General features: G+C 39.4%; 1 protein-coding gene across 5 annotated transcripts in view; it reads right to left on the bottom strand.

Moving 5' to 3' along the window:
• The window catches only part of ARHGAP26 (Rho GTPase activating protein 26), a 427,015-nt gene that overhangs the window by 247,453 nt on the left and 165,337 nt on the right, over positions 1-14,225 (bottom strand). The window lies entirely within an intron of this gene.

Below are 14,225 nucleotides of genomic sequence, written 5' to 3'. Positions count from 1 at the left end.
CTCACAAGTGAGCTCAGAAGAAACAGCATGTCATTACTTCACTTCACGACTTATTACTTCATTACTGCACTACTCCCAAATATTTATTCTGATGAAACAACCAGGTGGCAGTATACCACAGTGCCCTTTGACAAACCAAGAAACGCTACAGGCTTTTCTCCTTAGCGTATCCATATCTAAACACCTTACACGCCACAGCAGAGGGCTCACAGACATTACCACTACACCCCTCCCAAGTCCACCCTGGGATCCCAGAGTGAGAAGTCCTTGTTAACCAAAGCACTTGAACTTATTCAAGTTCCAGCTACTTCCCTCCCTCCTTGCCGCCCTCAAACTTGCTCTCTGCGTCTCTAGCTCTTCTGCTTGTACCCATCTTCCTTTGATTGTGATGACTTCACAGACAAATCAACCACATGGCAGCTGGAGTTTAGAGCAATTTACTCAACAGTCTTGATCCCACTAAGAATGCTGACTCACACACCAATCCAAGAAATAGCTCACATCCCAGGTAAAATTGATCTTAACCTCCACAAATGAATTCCAGCCATAACCACAGAACAGCAGAAGCGCAATACTCATTATTAGATTTTAGCACTCAAGAGACGATAGTGGCAAAATGAAGGCTTCATGGAACCAGTGACAGGGATCCAGCTCTGGTCCAGCACCTGTTCATAGGAAGGAACATACTAATCACTTGGCCTCTGAACCCTCTGCAACAAAGACTGGACAGGAGGACACCCCAAGTAGCCTCCACAATTCCATCAGCAAAGCTACTTCAACTCTCTCTGAAAATTAAACTACAAACCTCAGTAGGACATTACTATGCTTGCTTAATGTATTGTTACCATATTGACACAGAGTTAGCAAAACTGGCCTGAAAATTTCAGAATCACATTTTCCTCCAAGTTTTAGCCCTATGTTATTTTTTTAAGTATTCATATTTTTGCTTTCTTCCTTTATATCGTCTTCTAATCTGTGCTCCAAAAAATAATGAAAAAGAGCATACTGGGGGTTTTCTGAATCATTATGGTTCCACTCACTATAACTAGCCCAAAAAGCAGTTAGCACAGAGTCAGAATAAATCTTGCAACTCCCTAGACAATGATGTAATATATATCCAGGCATATATAAATCTAAAACTCTCTACAACTGTCAGTTGGACAGCTAATCATTATAGAACTGCTCTCTAAGAATGTGGTATCCCATGGAGTCTCATGAAGATTATTACTGTCTCCATTTTACACATGGGTAAACTGAGGCTCAGTGAAGTTAAATTAACAGCTCAAAGTTCCACATCAGAGTCAGGATTCAAATTCAGGCTGGGGGACTCCAAAGCCCATGCCTTTACCTTTTCACTACAACTGGAGTGTACACACACACACACACACACACACAGTGAAACCCATTTGAAAAATGTAATGAATGCCTACTGCCAATTCCTTTGTTGTACCTCATCATCTCAGAAATCTGTGTCTGTGTGTGTATGCATGTATACACACATACTTTTTCTTAACGTATTCTTTTTTTAGAATTCTAAATAATGGCCTAAATTAAAGGAATCATTTCAGGAAATGGAAGACCAATTAAGACCAGCTCTGACCTATCAACTCTTGAGTTTCTTCAGCATGGCCACATGATGCTGGTGGCCACAGTTTCTTTCACAGCATGGTGACCTGACCCACAGGAAATACAGCTCTGAACACCTTTATGTATTTATCATAAATGCAAGGAAAACCAGCAGACAACAAGTTAAAATATATGTGATCACATGTAATATACACACCTAAGTACATGTATATACATTATTATATGTTGTATGTATATTATTATATACACATACATCCTAACTTTATTGTTGGTACTACAGACAGTATAGAACAGTTGAAAGATTACTAACTTCTATCAATTCCAAATCCTTGGTCTGCAAAAACCCTACTAATCTGAGACATTCTCTGTTGTGGCACACTGGTTTCTGCCATAATAACAACTATTAAGAAACAGAGAGAAATCCTGAGCAGCATAGATACAAGTGTGGGAAGTTCAAAAGCCTGTTGCTCCAAAATGACACACCCCTGGGTACTCTTTTTTTCCATTTATTCATACAAAAAGGTATTTACTAAATATGGAGTCTCAACCAATATGCCAAGTGATACTGGCCTAGGGCTATTCTAGGTCCTGGGGATGTAGGGAAGAACAACAAATTCAAGATCCTTGTCCTCAGAGATTTCTATTCAGAATAGCCCAATAATGATCAGAACCCAAGATATCCAGCAGAAAAATCTGACTGTCCATTACCTAGCAGAACCCCCCTCAATACATTGCCTCCAAGTTAATTCAACAAGTAATGAGTGCTTGTTGTGTTTCACAGCACTCTGCCAGGCATCAAGGCAGACAGGACAATATCAAGACCTGCTCTTACTAAGTCAACATCACCCTGGGATGACAACACACAGAGGTATGAACTAGGGGAAAGTGCCAAAGCAAGGTATTATTATCCACCCAGAAGTCTGGCCTAGCCAACACTAACAAGATAAATACAGCATTCATTTCTGTAAAGTAGTTCCAACAGAGACAGTAAAAGATGTTCCAATTTATTTCAACACTAGGTACCTCTTCCCCTAAAAGTAAAACAAAAACAAAAAATCCATATCCATTAGTCTGGATGAAATAAAGCTCTTTTTAGATGTAGGGAATCAACAAAACTAATTACCAATGATTAATGATAAGAGGGCATATATTGGGGCACCTGAGTTGGGGTTCAGTCAGTTGGGCATCCAACTCTTGATCTTGACTCAGGTCACGAACTCAAGGTTCGTGACATCAAGCTCCACACTGGGCTCTGCGCTGACAGCACAGAGCCTGTTTGCAATTCTCTCCCTCTCTCTCTGTCCCTCCCCTACTTGCACGGAGTCTCTCTCAAAATAAACAAACTTAAAATTTAAAGAAGAGGGCCCATAGTTCTAACCTGAGGAATCTTAACTCATTTTCTGGTTCCCTTCACCCTCTACTGTTTTTTGCTGAAAGAAGGAAGGAAGGAAGGAAGGAAGGAAGGAAGGAAGGAAGGAAGGAAGGAAGGAAGGAAGAAAGAAAGAAAGAAAGAAAGAAAGAAAGAAAGAAAGAAAGAAAGAAAGAAAGAAAGAAAGAAAGAAAGAAAGAAAGAAAAGAAGAAAGAAAAGAAAGGAAGGAAGAAAGAGAAAGAAAGAGAGAAAGAAAGAAAGAAAGAAAGAAAGAAAGAAAGAAAGAAAGAAAAAGAGAGAGAAAGAAAGAGAGAGACAAAGAGAAAGAAAGAGAAAAAGAAAGAGAAAGAAAGAGAAAGAAAGAAAAAGACAGAGAGAAAGAAAGAAAAAGAAAGAAAGAAAGAAAGAAAGAAAGAAAGAAAGAAAGAAAGAAAGAAAGAAAAAGAAAACGAAAGAACAAAAGAATGAAAGAACAAAAGAACGAAAGAACGAAAGAAAGAAAAGGGAAAGGAAAGAAAAAAATAAGTGAAGATTGGGGAGAGGGCTTGCTTTTCTGGGCAATGGGTCAAGACCTCACAGCATGAAAGAGCAATGGCATCTGGGTGGGGAGCCAGCCAGGGCCATGCTACTTCTGCTTAGCATTTGGCTGTAACCACTAGACCACACGTCTGCACTATTTTTCTGATGACCAGAAAGGGAGATTTTTAAAACCATACTCGAAAATGGCTTTGCTTTTAGGATGTGTTTATACTTGCTCTGGTGTTTTCTTGTAGGGTCATGGGTCAGGAGTTTTGGAAACACACCTAACAAGAACACAGCTCACACTGACATCCTGAGTCCTCCTGACTTGACCACACTGGAGCCCGATTCAGCAAACCCAAAGGTATTTTTTTTTTAAATGCTTATCTTGTCCCACACCTCACCACAAAGCAAGCAACCTAATTCACAGACTTCCTAATATTCAAAATGCCTCCAGATCCTTCTGTCAATATTTTTTTAAATGCCATCCTTGATTTGATCACTAACAAATATGACCACCTTCAGGCTTTTATGATGTAAGAGAAAGCTGCAAAAATGGACCTAAGAGCCAGTTCAATCATTCTTCAAATTGGACAAAGTCACTCTAAAAAGATCTTTCTCTTATTGACTGCCTTTCCCACGGGAGGGAAGCAAACTGAAGCTAATCCAACCATAATCTCCACTCCCAAGAATCACGGCCATAGCATCTGAGAGAAGGCCAATAGTAATTGCCACTGCTTGCTCAAGGTGGGAGGTCACACTATGGAATGTCTATTAAGATATCACAGCCTCAAATGTCTATAAACCAACAACTGCATCACAGATAATAAACACAGATTGCAGGAGGAAGAATATATGATGAACTGAGTAGTTAGGACAAAAGACAAAGTTCAAAAGAAACAGACATATTTTAAGAAAACCTACAAACAGGAGGCTGAATGCCTATCAGAGTGCCTTCAGAAGCAGATAGAAACATGAAGTGGCTTGACTGTGGAAAAGTATGAATTATTACCTAGATGGAGGGACAAAATTGGTAACGGCCCCAAATGCACCCCAAGATGGGAACAGAGACAGGACGCTGTGCTGATGGGCTATTTCAACTATCATGACATCTGCTGATGGTAAGGTGCCTTTAAAAAGTCAAACTGCTGAAGTGATGCAGGGAATGAAACTAAGGAGATGTGACTAAATGCACTGTGTGATCGGGATGAAATCCCAGATAGATAGATAACTATAAATAAATATTGGTTTATTAATTTATTAATTACCAGAACACCTGGTGAAATAGGAGACCTGTAAAATAGATTATATCAAAATATTGTATCAAAGTTAATTTCCTGGTTTATCCAGTAAACTATGGTTATGTAAGATGTTAATATTTGGAGTATCTGGATAGAGGGTATTGTGGAACTCTTTGTACTATTTTTGTGGCATTTTTGTAAGTCTGAAGTGATTTTAAAATGAAAAGTTAAAAAAAAATGAATACATACACACACACACGCACGCACGCACGCGCGCGCCTCTGATAAATTCTTGACTTGCAAAAATGTTATCTTCCAGATGGGAGAAACAAAACAGGTAACTCTTACTTTGGCCTTAATCCTGACTCAAATGACCAACTAAGCAGTGACAGAAACCTTGAGAGTTATAGACTTCCCTATGCCAGCCTCTTCAGAGACAGGACAGTAGTTAATCTCGGCCACAAAAATATAAATACATATTTCCAAAAAATATAAAATTGTGTATAATTAACCACACTGGGGGGCACCTGGGTGGCTCAGTCAGTTGAGCATCACACTCCCAATTTTGGCTCAGGTCGTGACCTGGGGTCAGAGGATTGAGCTGCACAACAGGCTCTTCATGGAGCGGGGAGCCTGCTTAAGATTGTCTGTTTCTTCCTCTCTCCCTATCGCACAACAAAACAAGAGTGTACCAGTACAGAGTATCTTCTGGTTTCCACTCAGTTCATGGGGCCTGAGGAACTGCGAGGACAGCAGCCCAGGTGAGACATAAGGAGCAAGCACTCTTTGGTGTTCAATCTCCTAAACTCAGCAGCAGATGTGGCTTACTAGAAAGTAAGAGATGCCATAAAGGATGCAGTGAAAAAGTCATTTAAAAAAAAAAAAAAAACACTAGAAAAAAAAAACTAGAAAAAAAAAGTCAGGTTTCTACATTGGGCTTTAGAAAGCAGAAGTGAAAAAATGATGGGGATAATCCCAAGGCCAGATATTTGAAAAAGGAAAAAAAATACTATATATAGCATGAATCACATAGCCATACACTGTTCTATGTACCTCATTTACCTTGCTGCATAAAAAGGTGAAATATGAATGCCTGGGGAACGTAAAAAAAGATTTTCAATAATCTCATTAGTAATTTAAGAAATTCAAATGAAAACAACATACAATTTTCCACCATCAGATTCAGACACATGTATACAAACACGCACACATACGATATGCCTTATTAGCAAAGGTTTGGACAAAATGGGCACCTTCATAACTGACTGGAAGCCATATAGTTTGGTATTTTTTTGTGGAGAGAGTAATTTGTTAATTTCTATTAAAATAATGTGCATACCATTCAACATCCCACTCGATATGTATCCTAGAAAAATGCTCAAATAGGTCAACAGTGAAATATGTACAAAGACTTTCATTCTATCATTGTGCACATTACAATGATGTGATGAAAAGCTGAGAACAACTAAATGTCAAAGACTGAAGGCTTAATAATCTACAGAAAGCTATAGTATTTCGAAAGTTCTACAAAACAGAAGAATTTATTCCTAGATGGACATATATAGGAATATACACAGAAAGATCTGGAGGGATACACACTACACATTTAATTAGAGACAGGGACTATGCCTTCCACTACTGGTAGGGATGAAGATCCACAATCAAGTATGAGGATACAAGTGTAACTAATGCCCATGAGAAACACAGAGCACCATCTGAAAGAATAAACCTGAGTTAAAGGAACCCCTCCATTACGATTTTTGTTTAAAACAAAATTAACACATGTTGATTCTGAAAAATTCAAACAATTCAGAAGTCCCCTTCACAATCAATCCTACTCTCCAAAGGTTAAACTAAAATAATAAAGTAAAAAATGATAACAGAAGATTAAAGGAGGGCATGTAATCAAAATTAAGAGGGGCACCTGGGTGGCTCAGTCGATTAAGGGTCCAACTTCAGCTTAGGTCATGATCTCAGTTTGTTTTGAGCCCCGCATTGGGGTCTCTGCTGTTGGCACAGAGAAACCGCTTCAGATCCTCTGTCCCCCTCTCTCTTCCATCCCCTCTGTCTCTCAAACATAAAAAAATTGTTTAAAAAAATTAAGATAAGCTGAGCTCAAGCCTAGAAAGGTAGGAGTATTGAGGTGAGGTCAACAGGCTAAGATCTGAGGCTTGTAGAAAATGCTGAAGGCAATTGAAAGGGAGTCCAAGTTTATATTTAGATTAAAAAAAAGTGGACAAACTGAGAATATTAAAGAGAAGATATGTGAAGATCCCTAAATGTAGGTGGGGAATTGCCAGGAAACAGCCTAGATTAAGAGTAAGTCACAGGGGGCGCCTGGGTGGCTCAGTCAATTGAGCATCCGACTTCAGCTCAAGTCATGATCTCACTGTTCGTGAATTCGAGCCCCACGTCGAGTTCTGTGTTGACAGTTCAGAGCCTGGAGCCTGCTTCGGATTCTGTGTCTCCCTCTCTCTCTGTCCCTCCCCGGCTCATGTTCTGTCACTCTCTCTCAAAAATAAACATTAAAAAAAGATTTAAAAAAAAAAATAAGTCACATAAGGGGCATCCTACAGATCATGATCTCCTGCTTTTTGAGTTCCAGCTTCGTGTCAGGCTCTGTGTTGATAGCTCAGAGCCTGGAGCCTGCTTCAGATTCTGTGTCTTCCTCGCTCTGTGCCCCTCCTGTGCTCATGCTCTGTCTCTCCCTCTCTCTCAAAGATAGATAAATGTTAAAAAAAAAAAAAAAAAAAAAAAAAAGTAACTCACACAAAACCAACAACACTTTAATTTTCCTTAGGTTCATTCATCTGATTGACAAGTACATACTTAACATCTACTCTGAGCCAGATCCTATGCACAGACATAAAAACAAACAAACAAACAAACAAACAAACCCTGACAATGCTCCTGCCCTCTTGAAGATGATAATCAAGCACAAGGACAGATAGGAATCAAATAACCAAACTGATCAATTTACTATCACAAGGTGAGACAAGGGCTTAGAAGTCAGGAAACAACTAACTCCAAACAACTATGCAAAGAAATGGAGTCCATCGACAGAACACAGGGGTCCACGAACTTGCATGGTGGAGGAAAAAAGTAAATCTTTGTTTACATTAGCCTTTAACTGAAATTTAGCACTTCCTTCTATATGAACACTGGCAACAAACCTCAGTAGTTATGACTTTGCCACCAATAAAAATCACAGCTATTTCCATATAACACTACTGCTATTGCAGACAATCTGAATGATCCTTTATACAATTTATCAAACCTGCCCTTCCTTTTATTATTTAGTGTGGTAATAAGGAAGTATATATTTAATATTACAAGTGGCTTTCATACTTTGGTAACTATTTCTATGTCATTTTTCCCTTCTTAAACCCCATATTTTATTGTATACATTATTCTGAGAAACGGTCTAAAGGCTTTACCTGATTGTCAAACGAATGCAGGGCACAAGAAAGATTAACTATCACGCAGCTAAATTCCAGTAAAGTAGATAGGTATATATCAAAATGGACTATAAAATCAAGGAATTCAATTACTCTATACACATGACCTCAAGTAATGAAAGCAATCAAATCCTCCCCCAAAAATAAAATAAAATAAAATAAAATAAAATAAAATAAAATAAAATAAAATATATCCTCAAACCTTTAATTTTTAGTCTAGTTGTTCAACAAGTATTTGCCAAGTGCTTACTTTGTGACAGCCACTGTGTGAAGCAATGGGGAAACAATAGCAAACCAATTCTATTAATGTGGCCTGTCCTGATCTTGGATCCTCAGTGTCCATCAAATTAACTGGTGGACAATCTATAAATGTTTGCTAAATGCTGACAGAAGAATGTCTAAGAACAGAATAAGTGCCACCAGCATGTTATTCCATTTCTTGGGCAAGTTTCATCAGCTCTCCAGCATTAAATAATTTCACTTTTCTCTTTCCTCCCGCCTTGTATCTCCTGTTGCTCAATTCAACAGTCTTTTTTTTAAGAGAAATTGTTCTTCTCAAGAACATCTAACCAAAGGGAACAAGGACCAAGTGAATAGTAATAAATTCCTTTTAAGACTTGCACATATTGGTATGCTATAGCATGCACCACTATGAATTCTACCTATATAAAAACACTCACAGGCCTCAAAGATGAAGCTTGCAACCAGATTCTTGATCCAGTAAGAGAAAAAGAAACACAAGTAAAATAATAGAGGTCTAAACCAATTTCCCAGCAGCTTGGGGACAAGTGGAAGAAATGGACAGCAAAGCAAAGACCTCCCCCTCAGCCTCTTCACCTCACACTGTTACTAAGAAAGCGCTCACAAAATGGGCAGAACTATCTTCCAAACCAACGTACCACTCAAAGTTGTGAGAACTGCATCATTACACAAGAGCTTAGCAATTTCACCCCACACCTTCTTAACCCTTCAGACTCCTTTGGCCGCTTATTTTACCATGGAAAAGAAAAATCTAAGCACTTCCAGTGAAATTGCGAGGTGAGCTTAGCATACAGCTGTGCTGATGAACTGCCAGCCCTGGGATGCATTACAGCAAAGGAGGCTACAGATTACTTTATAATCCTCTACTTGCAGACTTCAAGTTCAGCCTGACTGCTCCATGAAATCATTTTTTCCATCCTAGTGAAAGCAGTCCCTGCCTGCCCTCTGGTGAGCCCAGGCAAGGTGGCTTTAAATAAACTCTGTGTTCAAATGACCCAAGTAATTTAGAAATGGAAGCTAGAAAGAGAATGTAGTTATCCTATTATCTGTTCTCCTCTCCAAAAGGACAATAGTAAGAACTTCTAATGAGCATGTGCTGTGTTCAGGACTTGTGCTAATCATTTTACATATATATTGATCCTTACAAAACAACTTTATACGAAGGTATCATGATTATCCCCACTTTGCTAGCCAAGAAACAGGTCCGCAGGAACTAGGTCATTTTACAAGGTTAGAGACTATTAGTGATGAGTGGGGATTCAAACTCAGGCTGGCTGAGCCTATATTCTTAACCACGGTAACATTCTGCTTCTGGTCCTGGAATCTTACCATTAATTAACCTTGCTTTTTCCTTCAAATACTCTCAACAGCTCTTTCAGATATTAGGTACAGAGTGTTAAGATACAGGGCAAACTAATGATTTATTCTAGGAGTGCTTGAAGAACTTGGGGGCTAGAGTCTGGGCACAGTAGAAAAAGGTGAGAGAAGGGCACACACTGTTCAGGTTCCACAGGACTAAAATAGAAGATTTCTTTAAAATGAAGTGAGAAGGAAGCCACACTATCTTGTCCTCTCACTAGAGGAGTGGTTTTTCCTTAGTCTCTTCCTCTTTTCCCTTCAACCACTGCAGGAACCACACAAAATAGCTCCACTTAGAAGGGAGGGTAGGTACTATTCAACTACAGCTTCCTAATAATTCAGCAGTGTGTGTTGCAGTAAAAAAAAAAAAATAGCACAGGGCTGGAAGCTACGAGACTTGGATTGTCTACCCAAGATCAACCACTAACTGACCGTTTTCAGGCAGTGTTCCCTCTGAGTTAAGTACGGGTATGATACTAGCCTAGGTATGGGCCTCTTTCTGCTCCACAGCTAGGAGTTTGGGCCACATGACAAAAGCTGGTATCTAGCCATTTCTGACCTACAGAGGTGTCAACTTCATACTGTCAACTAATACATGGATTCATACACAATCTTTCATGCTACACCACCTGTTTCTTATCTTCCTAATCTAATTCTACATAATTCCAGCATCTGCCAACCTTCTAACCTCCTGGCTGTCAAAAGAGATTCAAGTAGTGGTTCAAAGCAAAGAAATATCTAATTTCACTCAAGAATCCTTGGGATGTGAAAGGGGACTAATACTTCTAAAATAAGGAGGTAACAGAAACACTTCCAGACAGACACCACTAATCACAGCTACCCTATTAGTTCCAATGGCTTGCTGGGTCAACACTGGGTCATAGTGTAGAGAGAATAATAAATACCTCAGAATATGTGTGTGTGTGTGTGTGTGTGTGTGTGTGTGTGTGTGTGTTGGCAGTGATGGTGGGCTGGTAGTAATTAATCAGCTTGGTTTCGACCAATATGCTTATTAACATTATGTAAAGAGAAAAGGAGAGGTCACTTCAGTTATAAGAACTCAGAAAAAGGAAATCTAGTGTCTCTCAAATTTTTCTTGGCTGCAGTATTTATGCAGCTTGAATCAAGGTTTCATGACCTAATAGGGAAAGTCTGTTCGAAAGCCTGAAACTGTGGCCACAAAAGATTAAAACAAAAGCTTATGTGGCTACAATGGTGAATCTATAGCTTATCATCAACCCAGATTTAAAAGAAAGTCAAGAAAATCCAGCAGAATCATTTCAAAACTTTATCTTACTAACTAGCTTGTTGAGTTTTTAAAAATTTATATACTCACATCTGTACACCTTTTTTTTTCTTGCCCTACTGCTCTGGCTATGATTTCTAGTACTATGTTGAATAAAACTGTCAAGAGTGAACATCTTTGTCTCGTTCCCATTTTTAGGGAGAAAGCATTCAGTCTTTCACAATTAAGTATGGTATTAGTAGTAAACTTGTCATTTTCACTCTTGGCCAAGTATCAAAGAGCAAGCTATTTGAATAGAAATCTCAATGGAATACAGGTAGCAGAGTGGGGACAAACTGTGCCACTTTTGCCTACCTCCTTTCTCCCTCTTTCCTCATATAACAATGCTTTGATGTTTCCCTCAGGAGAAGTCAACATTCCCCCACCAGTGCAGTTCTAGGGCAGTGAGCAGCTGAGTCAGGTCATGGCAATTCATCTATCCTACCCTCTGTTCCAGATATTTAGTCCAATAAAATTCAAAGTTGGGACTTCTTTGAAATTATTACATAAGGCTCTCTTTCTACTAAACTTATAGATTAGGGGTCAACAAAGTATGACCCATGACTGAAAGGTGTCCATCTGTTTGTTTTTTGGTAAATAAAGTTTTATTGCAATGTGGCCACACCTGCTCATTCACCTATTGTCTACAGCTGCTTTTGAGTAACAACAACAAAGAAGAGTAGCTACAACAGTGACCATAGGGCTCCCAAAGCCTAAATTCTAATCTGCCCCATTAACAGAGCCAGTTTCCTGCTGTTATTGATAGTATCTGGATACTATCTGGATACTATCTGGAAAGAACCTACTAGAAATGGCATTAACATAAAAGAAGAAAACAACTCCAAATATTAGGGAAGTTCCTGGATTTGGATGGGCCAGAACTATTGTACCCCAACATTTTTCAGTTCCATAGCCAATAAATCCAGCTTTTTTTTCTCAAGCAAGTATAAATGGGGCTTCCTTCATTTGAATTCAAATTTGCAACATAGATTAAAAACTATAATGCTCACTGCAAAATCACAATTCTAATTTCTTCCTCCGTTATACAGCTATGAATACCATAAAGATACCCAGAATTTCTTCTGGATGAGAAAGTCACTCAGCACTACAAACTGTAATTTCTGTAACCAAAACAGTATACAAGCAACCAATTCAGGGTTCATTTTGGCTGTTTTTCCAACCAACCAACCTGAAGTGTTATTAAACAATAAAAGAACAAAAAATATGTAAGCCAAAGTTACCCCTACCACACACACACACACACACACACAAAGAACACTGACAATCATCACAATCAATCATTCACAGAACAACGAAGCTATAAGTACAAAAACAAAAGTTAAGTGCTGCCATTATAATCTCCCTGAAATAAAGCAAACATTCCAAAACCAAGTAGAGAAAGAGATTTCTGCTTCCTTTAACAAAGCCTAAACTTCTAAGGGGACACAGTTAACTAATTAGGGAGGATGTGATTAAAATTGGAGCTGCTAATGGGCGCCTGGGTGGCTCAGTCGGTTAAGCTTCCGACTTTGGCTCAGGTCATGAACTCGCAGTTTGTCGGTTCGAGCCCCGCGTGGGGATATATGCTGACAGCTCAGGGCCTGGAGCCTGCTTCAGATTCTGTGTCTCCAGCTCCGTGTCTCCCCTGCTCAGCCTCTGTCTCTATCTCTCAATAATAAATAAAAATGCCTAAGGAAAAAATTGGAGCTAATTGTCTACTGGGTATATAGCTCCAGGAATATTCCCTAGAGGCTCTCAGCAATGGGAGACAAAATTAAGCCCAATATTCCTGCCACTTATGCAATTATCATTTGTCTGTCTCTCTCTCTTCAGCAAACTTAAAAGTACATAGAGGTATGGTCCTTAATGCAAGCTCTATGTTCCCGTGTGGGAATAATTTTATATTATGTTTAGAAACAGAATTATTTTGTGTTTCAACTTGTTTTCATGTGTACATTCTGGAGCAAGGAGATGTTTCTTTCAACAGCTTGCTTTCCATCTGCAGAAGCCAGATGTTAACCTACGGGAAAACTCAAGTATTTAGTAAGACCAATTCCATACAGAGAACAAGTATCAAGTGGTGGGGAGAGGGAGGAAGAGGAGGCTTCAAAGGGAGTTGGTTAAGCAGTGTAATTGCGAACTGCAGCTTTTGAGGAGGGGCGGGGAGACAGATACCAAGAATAGTACGCCCTGACAAGATGTTTTCTTCCTGGGTCTATCTTCCCCTAGAATTGCAGAATCATTCAAGGGAGTCAGAGACAGGACTGTAAAAATGAAATGAGTGAGAATTCTTAGAAGGCAATTTCACATTTCATCTCTATTAATGATAAAAACCAAACTTATCTAGGGCCACACACAGGTTCATATTCTAGCTCTCCACTGTGGTGGAAACTGTCAACCACCCCACAGTCTTCTTTCTCTTCTTCTGCCTCCAAGTGATAAAACGCCCCGGGTACTGCCTAGGCCCCTGGCTGCCTATGTTCAAACTCGATTTCCCATCCTCCTCTGTAGACAGATGTGGCCAATGTAAGTATGTTAGGGCCAACGAAAGTGATGTGTACACCTTCTGGGTCCTGAATGCTTTCATCTCCATTACCTGGATGAAGAATAGTAATGACTAGAGCACGGGTTGCGTATGGCAGAATGACGCTGCAAAGCATCGACTACTCATTTCTGGGCTTGGAGAAAGAAATAAGCTTCTATGTTATTTAAGCTACTATACCGTGGAGTCCCCTTGTTATGGCAGCCCAGCCCACATCCTACTATTACAGCCACTGACTGTCTGAGCTACTGAGTCAAGTTATTTAACCTAAGTCCCAGTTTCCTCATCTGTAAAATGCTAGTATTGTGTGATGTGCTAATAAGATCCTATTTACTTAGTAAGGTACTAAGAAGAATAAATGGGTTGAAATGTGACATGCCAAATCTGTGACTTACACACACACACACAAGGGCTCAATTAAGGGCAGCAACAGTAGCAAAGATAAATGACACCTTGCCAAGTGGCTTTCAAAGACCTCTGACAACAAGCAGCGACTGTGCCCACAAAACCCTCAAGGTAGAGAATGTGTGTCTGCTATATATAACACAAGTGCCTTCTCTTCTGGCCTCTGTGGTCTCAGCAGGAGAAACAAGATGACAAACG

This window comes from Prionailurus bengalensis, chromosome A1 (genome assembly GCF_016509475.1).
Source record: "Prionailurus bengalensis isolate Pbe53 chromosome A1, Fcat_Pben_1.1_paternal_pri, whole genome shotgun sequence".
Lineage (NCBI taxonomy): Eukaryota > Metazoa > Chordata > Mammalia > Carnivora > Felidae > Prionailurus > Prionailurus bengalensis.
The sequence above is the reverse complement of the archived record's forward strand: the minus strand, read 5'-3'. Positions and strand labels throughout refer to the sequence as shown.